The sequence below is a fragment of the Gymnoscopelus microlampas genome (genome assembly GCF_963454915.1).
Source record: "Gymnoscopelus microlampas genome assembly, chromosome: 20".
Taxonomy (NCBI): domain Eukaryota; kingdom Metazoa; phylum Chordata; class Actinopteri; order Myctophiformes; family Myctophidae; genus Gymnoscopelus; species Gymnoscopelus microlampas.
The window spans coordinates 19,213,852-19,228,816 of NC_139957.1; the positions used below are offsets into that span (position 1 = coordinate 19,213,852).

General features: G+C 41.9%; 1 protein-coding gene across 1 annotated transcript in view; it reads right to left on the reverse strand.

Moving 5' to 3' along the window:
• ahi1 (Abelson helper integration site 1) overlaps positions 1–14,951 on the reverse strand; it is a 52,183-nt gene extending 37,232 nt beyond the window's left edge. The window contains exon 1 of the mRNA XM_084045312.1: positions 14,925–14,951. The gene's annotated coding sequence lies outside the window, so the exon portion shown is untranslated. The remainder of the gene's footprint in view (positions 1–14,924) is intronic.
• Positions 14,952–14,965: the final 14 nt, after the last annotated feature.

Consider the following 14,965-nt stretch of genomic DNA (forward strand, 5'->3'; position numbering starts at 1 on the left):
CCATCCACCCCGTCTGTCGAAGTGTCCTATCCATCCATCCATCCCGTCGGTCGAAGTGTCCTATCCATCCATCCATCCCGCCGGTCGAAGTGTCCTATCCATCCATCCATCCCGTCGGTCGAAGTGTCCTATCCATCCATCCATCCCGTCTGTCGAAGTGTCCTATCCATCCATCCATCCCGTCTGTCGAAGTGTCCTATCCATCCATCCCGTCGGTCGAAGTGTCCTATCCATCCATCCACCCCGTCTGTCGAAGTGTCCTATCCATCCATCCACCCCGTCTGTCGAAGTGTCCTATCCATCCATCCCGTCTGTCGAAGTGTCCTATCCATCCATCCACCACGTCTGTCGAAGTGTCCTATCCATCCAACTACCCCGTCTGTCGAAGTGTCCTATTCATCCATCCCGCCTGTCGAAGTGTCCTATCCATCCATCCATCCCGTCGGTCGAAGTGTCCTATCCATCCATCCATCCCGTCTGTCGAAGTGTCCTATCCATCCATCGTTGGTCGAAGTGTCCTATCCGTCCATCCATCCATCCTGTCTGTCGAAGTGTCCTATCCATCCATATCGTCGGTCGAAGTGTCCTATCCATCCATCCACCCCGTCGGTCGAAGTGTCCTATCCATCCATCCACCCCGTCGGTCGAAGTGTCCTATCCATCCATCCACCCCGTCGGTCGAAGTGTCCTATCCATCCATCCCGTCTGTCGAAGTGTCCTATCCATCCATCCACCCCGTCTGTCGAAGTGTCCTATCCATCCATCCATCCCGTCTGTCGAAGTGTCCTATCCATCCATCCATCCCGTCTGTCGAAGTGTCCTATCCATCCATCCATCCCGTCGGTCGAAGTGTCCTATCCATCCATCCACCCCGTCTGTCGAAGTGTCCTATCCATCCATCCACCCCGTCTGTCGAAGTGTCCTATCCATCCATCCACCCCGTCTGTCGAAGTGTCCTATCCATCCATCCACCACGTCTGTCGAAGTGTCCTATCAACCATCCACCCCGTCTGTCGAAGTGTCCTATCCATCCATCCATCCCGTCTGTCAAAGATTCCTATCCATCCATCCCGTCGGTCGAAGTGTCCTATCCATCCATCCATCCCGTCGGTCGAAGTGTCCCATCCATCCATCCACCCCGTCGGTCGAAGTATCCTATCCATCCATCCGTGGAACGTGAGAACCATGTATGAGACATTACAAGTGGCAGCAATGATGAGGAACTACCAGTTGGTTCATGTAGAAAGTGAACTTTCCCAACACTGGCTACACTTGGTTGGTACAGATGATAAGATTATGACTATGGCATAAGTGGCATTCATCTTTATGGGTCAGTATTTATATTGTATTTGTTATTAGTGTCTTATGTCCTCTGAAACAATGTGGTTTATAGTGAGAACTTGTTTATATACTTTTAAACTGAAGATGATGGTCAATGTTGATGATAATTTGGGGGAAATTACAATAGTATATTGTGTTATCAACTATTAATTAATTTCCCAGTCCCCACTGCGCTGGAGGAGTGACACATGCTTAATTGATTTGACTAATTCATTATTGGAAGCAGTTGTATTCCAGAATATTTGGGGACGATCCTCCACTCTGTGTCAGGAAATGTATTCCTGCTGCTGTAGATCTGCCATGCTGCATTATCATGCATAGTACATAATTACCTCAGTTATCAAACTGCAAGATTTTTGATTGAAGAAAACATTTGAATTCAGATCATAGTTTTACTGCAAAACATGGTGTTATTCTGTGAAATGTTTTGAAAAGGAAATCCCACAGCCTTCAGGTCTATGTCAGCTTGTCAGCTTCTTGAAGTTCGCATGGTACTTTATTTCCCTGTGTTTAACTTAAGGCAGAATTGCAGTCTTATGTGGTTGCTGTGCATCTGCCTCCAGGCACCACTTTATGTCGGGGAGGGGGGGCGAATTTGCACTAACAATTAAATGAAAAATAAATTTGAACCATTTAACCGTTGGTATTATCTGGTTACAAATGTCTTAACAGTTACCGGTTAAACGGTTAACCATGAACATTTGGTTATTTTCTTTTGTTTTCATAGGCCTGTGGCCCCCGACCTCAATTCATTTAACAATTTTGGGCCCCTGTCTAATCTAGTTGAATGCCCCTGGCCTAGTATGTCGAGGCGATAATCTCTCATCGTCTTCAGCACCTGGTCCAATCTGGGTCAAGAAAGAAAGAAAAATGCTCATTAGATTGTTCATAAAATAATAATAATAATGTGAACGGAACGAAATGACCAGGTCCAGGCCTGGATTTACAGAGGCTTATGTCTAAAAATATATTGAATGCAAATTCTCTCTCTCTCACACACACACACACACACACACACACACAAAATAACAGCCACAACACTACCAACATAGTCATACTCCAACCTGAAAGAAACGTGTTAGGGTTAGGGTTACACTACCAACATAGTCATACTACAACCTGAAAGAAACGTGTTAGGGTTAGGGTTACACTACCAACATAGTCATACTACAACCTGAAAGAAACGTGTTAGGGTTAGGGTTACACTACCAACATAGTCGTACTACACCCTGAAAAAAACTACCTTCTAGATTCAACCTGAAAACAATAAATACATATACAATTGTCGATTCCACAACCTGAAAAAAAAAAGCAGCAGAGCAACATCTTTAACCACATCAGCACACATACGACTCAATCAGCATCCAACATGCATACGCCACAAGCACCATCCAACAGACTGCAGCATGAAGCAACTGCAGCATCCAGCAAAGGAAATGGAAACATTAGTTCCTAAAATTAGGTCCTACTATGAGGTGTCTTCAGAGGAAACCCCCGCCGGGCCGATGTCTTTGGCGGAGACCACCAGTGGAGACCACCGTACGGCGACCAGAAATCTGATCGCTCAGCAATCGAGCCACAGTGGAGGTCCACCAAAGACCAGGGTCAACCGCACGGAGGAATCCCCCCCCAGGCAGACGGATCCATGGATAGAGAGAGATCTCTAAGGGCATCCTCGGGTTGAGCCTTCCAGCACGTCTCCCGCCATCTCTGGGAGAACCTCAGTCTTCTGGGCATTTAGGGCACAAGAACAATCTCAGCGCAGTCTGTGTCTCCACTCTGAGAAAGAAAGAAAGAAAGAAAGAAAGAAAAAAAGAAAGAAAAAAACAATTAATTCAAGTCACGACACTTAGACAGACAGGACGGACACGACACTTACAGAGACAGGACGGACACGACACTTACACAGACAGGACAGACAGGACACCTACACAGACAGGACGGACACGACACTTACACAGACAGGACGGACACGACACTTAGACAGACAGGACGGACACGACACAGACAGGACTGACACGACACTTACACAGACAGGACGGACACGAGACTTAGACAGACAGGACGGACACGACACTTACACAGACAGGACGGACACGACACTTAGACAGACAGGACCGACACGACACTTAGACAGACAGGACGGACACGACACTTAGACAGACAGGACGGACACGACACTTAGACAGACAGGACGGACACGACACTTAGACAGACAGAACGGACACGACACTTACACAGACAGGACAGATAGGACACTTAGACAGACAGGACTGACACGACACTTAGACAGACAGGACAGATAGGACACCTACACAGACAGGACGGACGGATAGGACACCTACACAGACAGGACGGACACGACACTTACACAGACAGGACGGACGGGACACAGACAGGACGGACGGGACACAGACAGGACGGACAGGACACAGACAGGACGGACAGGACACAGACAGGACGGACAGGACACAGACAGGACGGATAGGACACCTACACAGACAGGACCGATAGGACACCTACACAGACAGGACCGATAGGACACCTACACAGACAGGACGGATAGGACACCTGCACAGACAGGACGGATAGGACACTTGCACAGACATGACGGATAGGACACTTGCACAGACAGGACAGATGGATAGGACACTTACACAGACAGGACGGATGGGACACTTACAGACAGGACGGATAGGACACTTACACAGACAGGACGGATAGGACACTTACACAGACAGGACGGATAGGACACTTACACAGACAGGACGGATAGGACACTTACATAGACAGGACAGATGTATAGGACACTTACATAGACAGGACAGATGGATAGGACACTTACAGACAGGACGGATGGATAGGACACTTACATAGACACGACGGATAGGACACTTATATAGACAGGATGGATAGGACACTTACACAGACAAGACGGATGGATAGGACACTTATATAGACAGGACGGATAGGACACTTATGTAGACAGGATGTTTTTTCCCAAAAAAATAAAATAAATTCAAACATGTTTTTTTGGGGGGGTTAGTTAAAGTTACAGGTATGGTGTGTGCGATAGGAAATGTGAGTTTACCATAATCACAGTAATCCTTATTCATATTCCATCAAGGGCTTTTGGAGAGGAATGAGACAGACTGCATTAACTTTAGAGCACTGCAGAGGGGAGGTGTGTGTGTCTAGTATTACTATTAGTACTAGTAGGTGTTAAAACAGGAAAAATAATTGCTGTCTGTGGTTTAATAAGGCTGTGGCAATATTTTTTACAAATAGCTCGCAGCAACGTATTGAAAAAAAAAGAACAATAAATGAACTAAATAGTTCATTTTTGGAACCATGAACTTTAGTTAAAAATGTGTAATTATGAACTGAACTAGTTCAAGTAGAAAGTGAACTTTCCCAACACTGGCTACACTTGGTTGGTACAGATGATAAGATTATGACTATGGCATTAGTGGCATTCATCTTTATGGGTCAGTATTTATATTGTATTTGTTATTAGTGTCTTATGTCCTCTGAAACAATGTGGTTTATAGTGAGAACTTGTTTATATACTTTTAAACTGAAGATGATGGTCAATGTTGATGATAATTTGGGGGAAATTACAATAGTATATTGTGTTATCAACTATTAATTAATTTCCCAGTCCCCACTGCGCTGGAGGAGTGACACATGCTTAATTGATTTGACTAATTCATTATTGGAAGCAGTTGTATTCCAGAATATTTGGGGACGATCCTCCACTCTGTGTCAGGAAATGTATTCCTGCTGCTGTAGATCTGCCATGCTGCATTATCATGCATAGTACATAATTACCTCAGTTATCAAACTGCAAGATTTTTGATTGAAGAAAACATTTGAATTCAGATCATAGTTTTACTGCAAAACATGGTGTTATTCTGTGAAATGTTTTGAAAGGGAAATCCCACGGGTGCAATACGTTAGTCCGACAGCGCATTCCTCCGACAGCGCAGTGCTCCGACATTAAACAGTAAACCCGAACCAAACCCGCACCCTAACCCTAACCGCACGCGGATGCCACATAGTCGGAGAAAAGGTCTGTCGGATTAACGCATGCCTCCCAATCCCACAGCCTTCAGGTCTATGTCAGCTTGTCAGCTTCTTGAAGTGCGCATGGTACTTTATTTCCCTGTGTTTAACTTAAGGTAGAATTGCAGTCTTATGTGGTTGCTGTGCATCTGCCTCCAGGCACCACTTTATGTCGGGGAGGGGGGGGTGAATTTGCACTAACAATTAAATGAAAAATAAATATGAACCATTTAACCGTTGGTATTATCTGGTTACAAATGTCTTAACAGTTACCGGTTAAACGGTTAACCATGAACATTTGGTTATTTTCTTTTGTTTTCATAGGCCTGTGGCCCCCGACCTCAATTCATTTAACAATTTTGGGCCCCTGTCTAATCTAGTTGAATGCCCCTGGCCTAGTATGTCGAGGCGATAATCTCTCATCGTCTTCAGCACCTGGTCCAATCTGGGTCAAGAAAGAAAGAAAAATGCTCATTAGATTGTTCATAAAATAATAATAATAATGTGAACGGAACGAAATGACCAGGTCCAGGCCTGGATTTACAGAAGCTTATGTCTAAAAATATATTGAATGCAAATTCTCTCTCTCTCACACACACACACACACACACACAAAATAACAGCCACAACACTACCAACATAGTCATACTCCAACCTGAAAGAAACGTGTTAGGGTTAGGGTTACACTACCAACATAGTCATACTACAACCTGAAAGAAACGTGTTAGGGTTAGGGTTACACTACCAACATAGTCATACTACAACCTGAAAGAAACGTGTTAGGGTTAGGGTTACACTACCAACATAGTCGTACTACACCCTGAAAAAAACTACCTTCTAGATTCAACCTGAAAACAATAAATACATATACAATTGTCGATTCCACAACCTGAAAAAAAAAAGCAGCAGAGCAACATCTTTAACCACATCAGCACACATACGACTCAATCAGCATCCAACATGCATACGCCACAAGCACCATCCAACAGACTGCAGCATGAAGCAACTGCAGCATCCAGCAAAGGAAATGGAAACATTAGTTCCTAAAATTAGGTCCTACTATGAGGTGTCTTCAGAGGAAACCCCCGCCGGGCCGATGTCTTTGGCGGAGACCACCAGTGGAGACCACCGTACGGCGACCAGAAATCTGATCGCTCAGCAATCGAGCCACAGTGGAGGTCCACCAAAGACCAGGGTCAACCGCACGGAGGAATCCCCCCCCAGGCAGACGAATCCATGGATAGAGAGAGATCTCTAAGGGCATCCTCGGGTTGAGCCTTCCAGCGCGTCTCCCGCCATCTCTGTGAGAACCTCAGTCTTCTGGGCATTTAGGGCACAAGAACAATCTCAGCGCAGTCTGTGTCTCCACTCTGAGAAAGAAAGAAAGAAAGAAAAAAACAATTAATTCAAGTGACCGAGAGCCAGATATATGTATATTGTATCCTGTCACAACATACTGTACACAGCCTAGTGTATCAAGTCAAACTTTATTTTTTTGAGCACATTTAAGCTATTGTGCATGTAGAGGGCATTCAGATTCATCATAAGACCATTTTTTTAAATTGTCTTAAACATTTGTATTACTGTAAATGATTCCATTTTATTACAAAACACAATGATAATGCATAGATTGAGCATTGAGTAGTAGAACAATGGTTCCCAAACTGGGGGTCAGGACTCCCAGGGGGGAACCCCCCAAATTATTTTGGGGGTCTGGTTACCCCAGATGGTAAGCTTAATGTGCAACATTATGTTCTCACTCAACAGTAAACAAACCAACATACAGTATAAGTGTAAACAGGGTATTTGCACATTTATAAAGTAACAATTTAAGGACTTTTAAGACCTTTTTAATTCCTCTAAAATGACAGATAAAAATAAACTAATAATCACTGCGTCCAAAGTAACCAAATATACTATAAAAAGATTGTGATACATTGGCCAAAATGTCAAATATTACCTAAGAAAGGAAAACATTTTGTAAATAGTCACAACGCCTCGCAGTGCGAGGCGTTGTGAGCTTGTAGATCGATTGATCTATTGTCATATTTAAAAAATTTAAAAAACTAAGTTCAAATATGATTATGTTGGGGGGGTCCCCAGTTCATATGACTATTTGGGGGGTCCCCAGTTCAAATATATTTTTTTGGGGGGGGGTTCCCGGTTCATATATGATTATTTGGGGGGGTCCCCAGTTCAAATATGATTATTTGGGGTGGTCCCCAGTTCAAATATAATTAAATATAATTATTTGGGGGGGTCAAATATGATTATTTGGGGGGGTCCCCAGTTCAAATATGATTATTTGGGGGGGTCCCCAGTTCAAATATGATTATGTGGGGGGTCTCCTGTTCAAATAGGATTATTGGGGGGGGGGGGGGTTAAGTATAAAATTAATAAAGATGTCAGTAATTTATTTATTATTTTAAAAGGTAGGGTAAGTGATATTTTTTGGTTAAAACAAAAAGTATTTTGTTAAAATGTTAAAATACTATATTCTGATAGTTATCATTGCTATAGAGTGTTTGTTCAGTAACATAGTGCGGGGCACTCAGTGCCGCGCTATGAGCTTGTAGATCTGCTGTTTTTGAATAGCCAAAGAAATCTTAAAATGACACAGATGCGTTCCCGGATTGAATGGGTTAACTCAACTATTATGTTATCTACACAATGACTCTTAATCATAAAGGAATTTCCAAACAGATTCCACTATGTGTCACACACAGGCCCAGTTCATTCACACATTATAAAAAGACAAAACATGATACAAATATGAACATCCCTCCTCCTCCTCTACAGCAGTGGTTCTCAAACTTTTTCATGTCAAGGACCCCCAAAATGATATGTATTTGGCCGCGGACGCCCATCTCAAAATATTTTGTTCCAGGGACCCCCAGAAGCAAAGAATTGAGTTACAAATGTTTGCTTTAAAAAATATTATATTCAAAGATTTGCACAAATATTCACGATTTTTCTAAAATAGCCAAAGCATAAAAGGTTAAAGTGGTTACAAATAAAATTATTGTGATTCTATATTAACATATTTTGCTGGGGACCCCCTGGAACCCCCCCCCAAGGACCCCTGGGGGTCCCCGGACCCCACTTTGAGAACCAACGCTCTACAGCCCTTTCCCAATCAACAGGATTACCCTACCAGCTCTGCAGAGGAGAGACACGTGACCCACACATCATTTAACTTCCTCACAGGGTCAGCAGCCTCAATAAACACATTTAAAACCCTTTTAGTCCTTGTGTGTTGCTTTAACAAGGGAACCAGGAGACCTGGTACTGCCAGACCCCTAGTGGTTGAGATCTGGATGGCTTCGCATGACGTGTGTGCAGAGGAAAAGAGGGACAGACCGACCGACAAAGCCTCATGTAGGCCGACCCCCTGGGTCTGGCAAAAATGTCATTATGCACACAGAGGAAACATTGCAACACAATTGATCTGTCACTTCCAAACCAGCAGGTGATGTCAATTAGTCATTTGATTAGTCATTTGAGTGCCGCGCTATGAGCTTGTAGATCTGCTATTTTTGAAAAATCGTGAACATGTGTGCATATCTTTGAATATATATTTTTTTAAAGCGAACATTTTTAACTCAAATCTTTGCTTCTGGGACCCCCGGGAACAAAATATTTTGAGATGGGGGTCCGTGGCCAAATACATATACCGGCCAAATACAGACCCTTATGGGTCTGTAACTGACAGTGCATGTACAAATGTAACCAAATGGACCCTTATGGGTCTGTAACTGAGTGTACAAATGGAACCAAATGGACCCTTATGGGTCTGTAACTCTGAAAGTGTACAAATGGAACCAAATGGACCCTTATGGGTCTGTAACTCTGAGTTCCTCTTAGTATCCAGGGTGTTAACAGTCGGTACCTATGTTAGTTGATAGTGTTGTGTGCGCCTGAGAATGAAATCCCTCACCTGTAAAAAATATGAAAGAATTGACCATATATTTCTAGTATTTGATCAAACGACATGAGTATAGGACCCTCAGACAAATTTCCTAATGTTGTTATACCACCATCTCTACAAGAATTAAACCCAGGGTCATTAAGGCCAGGAGGGAAGTCTGGGTTCCCCTGAATTGAGGTGAGAGGTGATGTTATTTTGGCTCGGCCCTCCAGGAGCCTCGTCACCCTCCACGCCCTAAGCGTGTTGGAAACAATTGGGGTTTTACAAAGTTTCTTCACTGTTTTAGGGTCTGTAAGAAACAAGAGATGCCGGAGAGGACAATCACACTGTGCAGTTTCAATATCTAGCCAAATTGAAGGCTGGTCACCCTTTAACCAGGCCGCTACAAACCGCAATAGGCTCTATGCACAGCAGCCATATTGGGAATGAATTGGGCCCCTTGCGTACTTCCTTCACAGGTGTTACCAATGATACTAATGAAGGCTCTGTTCCATTCTGGTCAGGGTGCTGATATTGTGCATGTTGGCTCACTAGAAACACTCCATTTTGGTTCCCAAATGGCCCCTTGTGTGTAACTCTGAGAGTGTAAAAATTTAACCAAATGGACCCGTAAGGGTCCAATTGGTTCCATTTGTACACTCTCAGAGTTATGGGGGTCCTTGAAAATAAGACAACTACTGTGCCACACTAAATGGAACAGAGCCTTAATTAGTATTATTGGCAACACCTGTGAAGGAAGTAAGGAAAGGGCCCAATTCATTCCCAATATGGCTGCTGTGCATAGAGCCTATTGTGCAGCTGCCTGATACCACTTTATAAGATCTAGTCCACCCTCAGGGCCAGACAGAACTTGTAATTTTGATCATTATAACCTGGGCCGTCTCTTGCTCCAAATGAACGAGCTCAGCCAGCCTTCAATGATCTTAACCACCTTGCTTGAGAGACAAATAGGAACCAGCGGACCCCCCATCTCAAAATGTGTTGTTCCAGGGACCCACCAGAAGCAAAGATTTTGACACAATGACTCTTAATCATAAAGGAATTTCCAAACAGATCCCACAATATGTCACACATAGGCCCAGTTCATTCACAAATTATAAAAAGACAAAACATGATACAAATATGAACATCCCTCCTCCTCTACAGCAGTGGTTCTCAAACTTTTTCATGTCAAGTACCCCCAAAATGATATGTATTTGGCCGCGGACCCCCATCTCAAAATATTTTGTTCCAGGGACCCCCAGAAGCAAAGATTTGAGTTACAAATGTTTGCTTTAAAAAATATTATATTCAAAGATTTGCACAAATATTCACGATGTTTCTAAAATAGCCAAAGTATAAAAGGTTAAAGTGGTTACAAATAAGATGATTGTGATTCTATATTAACATATTTTGCTGGGGACCCCCTGGAACCCCCCAAGGACCCCTGGGCGTCCCCGGACCCCACTTTGAGAACCAACGCTCTACAGCCCTTTCCCAATCAACAGGATTACCCTACCAGCTCTGCAGAGGAGAGACACGTGACCCACACATCATTTAACTTCCTCACAGGGTCAACAGCCTCAATAAACACATTTAAAACCCTTTTAGTCCTTGTGTGTTTCTTTAACAAGGGAACCAGGAGACCTGGTACTGCCAGACCCCTAGTGGTTGAGATCTGGATGGCTTTGCATGACGTGTGTGCAGAGGAAAAGAGGGACAGACCGACCGACCGACAAAGCCTCATGTAGGCCGACCCCCTGGGTCTGGCAAAAATGTCATTATGCACACAGAGGAAACATTGCAACACAATTGATCTGTCACTTCCAAACCAGCTGGTGATGTCAATTAGTCATTTGACTCAGCTGTCTGTGTGTGTGTGTGTGTGTGTGTGTGTGTGTGTGTGTGTGTGTGTGTGTGTGTGTGTGTGTGTGTGTGTGTGTGTGTGTCACACCACAAGGTGTTGGCATCAAAATGCACTTTAAAACCCTTTAAAACCTGGAACGCATCTGTACCATTTTTAGATTTGAGCTAAAAAGCTTTATTTTACACTTTGGCTATTAAAAAATAGCAGATCTACAAGCTCATAGCGCGGCACTGAGTGCCGCGCTATGAGCTTGTATATCTGCTATTTTTGAAAAATCGTGAAAATGTGTGCAAATCTTTGAATATATATATTTTTTAAAGCGAACATTTTTATACAATGTGTCCCATCACGACGCATTGTGAGCTTGTAGATCTGCCATTTTCAAATGGCCGAAATGGCTGAAGTGTTTAATATATGTTTAGTAATAATCAAAATCTACAAAGTAACTTAAGTTTGCAAATAGTAGTGGAGTAAAAGTACAATAGTTGTCTCTTAGATGTAGTGGAGTAAAGTAAAAGTACTGCAAATTGGAAATATAATATATATATATATATATATATATATATATATATATATATATATATATATATATATATATATATATATATATATATATATGTATAAGTAAAGAAAAAAAGAAAAACTCACAGAGAATTCTCAGGTAGCTCACCAGATAACCTCTGTGTAGTCATTAGAGCTGGATGTTCTGGTAGGATGTTCTACTATGAGAACCTCAGTCTTCTGGGCATTTAGGACACAAGAACGACCTCAGCACAGTCTGTGTCTCCACTCTGAGAAACAAAGAAAGAGAGAAAGAAAGACAGAAAGAAAGTAAGAAAGAAAGAGAGAAAGAAGGAGTCACAACATACACAGCCTAGTGTATTGGTTCTTAAAGTGGGGTCCGGCGACCCCAGGGGTCCTTGAGGGAGTTCCAGGGGGTCCCCAGCTAAATGATAGATTAGGAACAAATGGACCTTTATGGGTCTGTAACTCTGAGAGTGTACAAATGTAACCAAATGGATCCTTATGGGTCTGTAACTCTGAGAGGTAAATTTGTACACTCTCAGAGTTACATTAACATAGATTTTACAGTAGTGGGGTCCCAGAGATAGAAATGGCATGAAATGGGGGTCCGTAGCCTAATGCATGTCAAACTGGGGGTCCTTGAGATTAAAATGGTTGAGAATCACTGCTCACCTGTTTGTCTGGATGGAGAATTCATTCACTTGTGTTTTAAACAGCCTGCTCTTCACCAGCCTAATAAACACTGATATCTTTACCCATAACCATGTTCATGTGGACTAATGTTACTTTAGGAGTTGTTAAAGTTCACTTTTAAACTGTCTTTTTACTGCAAAACAATTAAACGTCGTGTTTGCTGCTTTGAGAGAGAGCGCGAGCGAGCGAGCGAGGCGGCAAACACCTGCTGTCCCTTTGATCTCTCACCGCAAAGCGGGCTGCTACTGTATGAGCAGATCTACAAGCTCACAATGCCTTGCACCGCGAGGCATTGTGAGCTTGTAGATCTGCTATTTTCAAATGGCCGAAATATATATCTAGGGCTTAAGTGGCTACTGTAGGTTTTGTAATAATAATCAAAATCTACAAAGTAACTAGTAACTAAAGTTTTCAAACAATTGTAGTGGAGTAAAAGTACAATATTTATTTCTGGGATGTAGTGGAGTAGAAGTAAACGTACTGCAAATTGGAAATACTCGAGTAAAGTAAAAAAATATATATATATCTCAAAATTGTACTCAAAGTAGCCTACAGTACTTGAGTACATGTACTCGTTACTTTCCAGCACTGACTAGGCCTGTCATGAAATGAATACCAAGGACCTCAATGGAAAAAAAACAAGGCCTTTTAGACAAAGTATTATAAATGTAATTGTGATGTTTTACATTGTTTTGCCTAATAAAACACAGCTCAATAAAACACATTATATATTCACTTCACACATCCTACTAGTTGCAATTGTGAAATTACTCGCAATTCCATTAAAAAAAAACTCACCTGCTTGGAGATAATTGTCTTGTTTTAGCGTTTTAACAGCTTGTTCCACCTCCCTGGTTACTCTACTCGACGTCCATGTGGAATAATGTTACATTATGAGTGGTTTAGTTAACTTTTTAACACTCTTTTTTACGTCCAAACATTTAAACAGAGCTGCGTCACAAACGCTCGTTCGTATTTGCCGCTCTGTGTGTGTGTGTGTGTGTGTGTGTGTGTGTGTGTGTGTGTGTGTGTGTGTGTGTGGGTGAGGCGGGGCTAAACGCTGCTGGCGCTCTGGCTTTGATCTCACCCGCAAAGCCACCTGCGCTGGGCGTGGGCGGTGACGTAACACCGTGGACACTGAGCAGATCTACAAGCTCACAATGCGTTGCGTGGCAACGCATTGTGAGCTTGTAGATCTGCTATTTTCAAATGGCGGCAATGTTTATAGGGCTGAAGTGGTTAATGTATCTTTAGTGATAATAATCAAAATCTACAAAGTAGGCCTAACTAGTATAAAGTGTTCAAATAATTGTGGTGGAGTAAAATTATGATATTTGCCTCTGAGATGTAATGGATGAGAAGTAAAAGTACTGAAAATTGCAAATACTCCAGTAAAGTAAAAAAAATACCTACATATTTTTGACATATCAAATATTTTACTGAGAATAAAGGGTGAAAATGTGAATTACATTAATAAATATGATTGACAGATTCATATGGTAGAATAATTAAATTAATACCATTATGGTAGAAGGGTGCAATTTCAGACAATTAAGGCACAGAGGAGATAGCTGCCTAAAATAAAATAAAATATTATTCACAGACTGTCTCACACAGACTGACATTGTAGCTACTTATATTCACAGGTTGACTGTTAATTCTGCACAATCACCATTGATACACAAATCAGTGTTTTTAAAATAACTTTAATTGTATGCAGTGTGCAGTCACGTCGAGTTTATTTTGATTTAGGCTGTCCTCGACCGCAAATAGTGCGAACTGCCGTTATAGAAATATATTTTAAAGGACTATTTGCATTACTGGCCTATCACCATTAATGCAAACTGCCATTATTTAAGCGATAATAGTGAGATATTATCACTTCTAAACATACTGTTAGCGTCCTAATAAAACCCTTTTTCAAAAACATGTCTAAAAAATAAGATAAATGTCATGGTTTAAAACTGCTCTAAATGTAGACGTTTATATATGGTTTTGATTTAAACGTCTAAATCTTGGCTAAATTTAAACTGTACTGTATAATGATCAATGGCTATTCAAATTGTTTTTGTCCAATAATTGGTGATCAGTTATGCAACTTACAGTTGTTTTTTTAATCGATATTTATGGAATAATGCTTTAAATTCAGTCGGCTAAATTCGGTCTACATTATAGACCGATTCTAGACCAGCTAATTTAGGTCTTAAAAAAAATTCGACTATGGCTCACTGGGGTGTCATCTGCTGGTTGCTGTTAATCGGAGTGAATTGACTGACAGCAATTCATTTCATGATCACAGATCACAGCGGGCTTGTCCCCCCTGACTATGGGACCCTATGAGTTTATAGTGACGTCATACATTTTGAAAAATGTAAATGGGCCATTCTGCATAATGAGTACTTTTACTTTCGGTACTTAAAGTACATTTTGATTACGATACCTTTGTACTTTTACTCAAGTAAATATCGAATTCCGGACTTTTACTTGCTGTATTGATACTTTTACTTAAGTAAAACATGTGAGTACTTTTTCCACCACTGCTGGTAGTCACGTGATAGCCTAAAGGC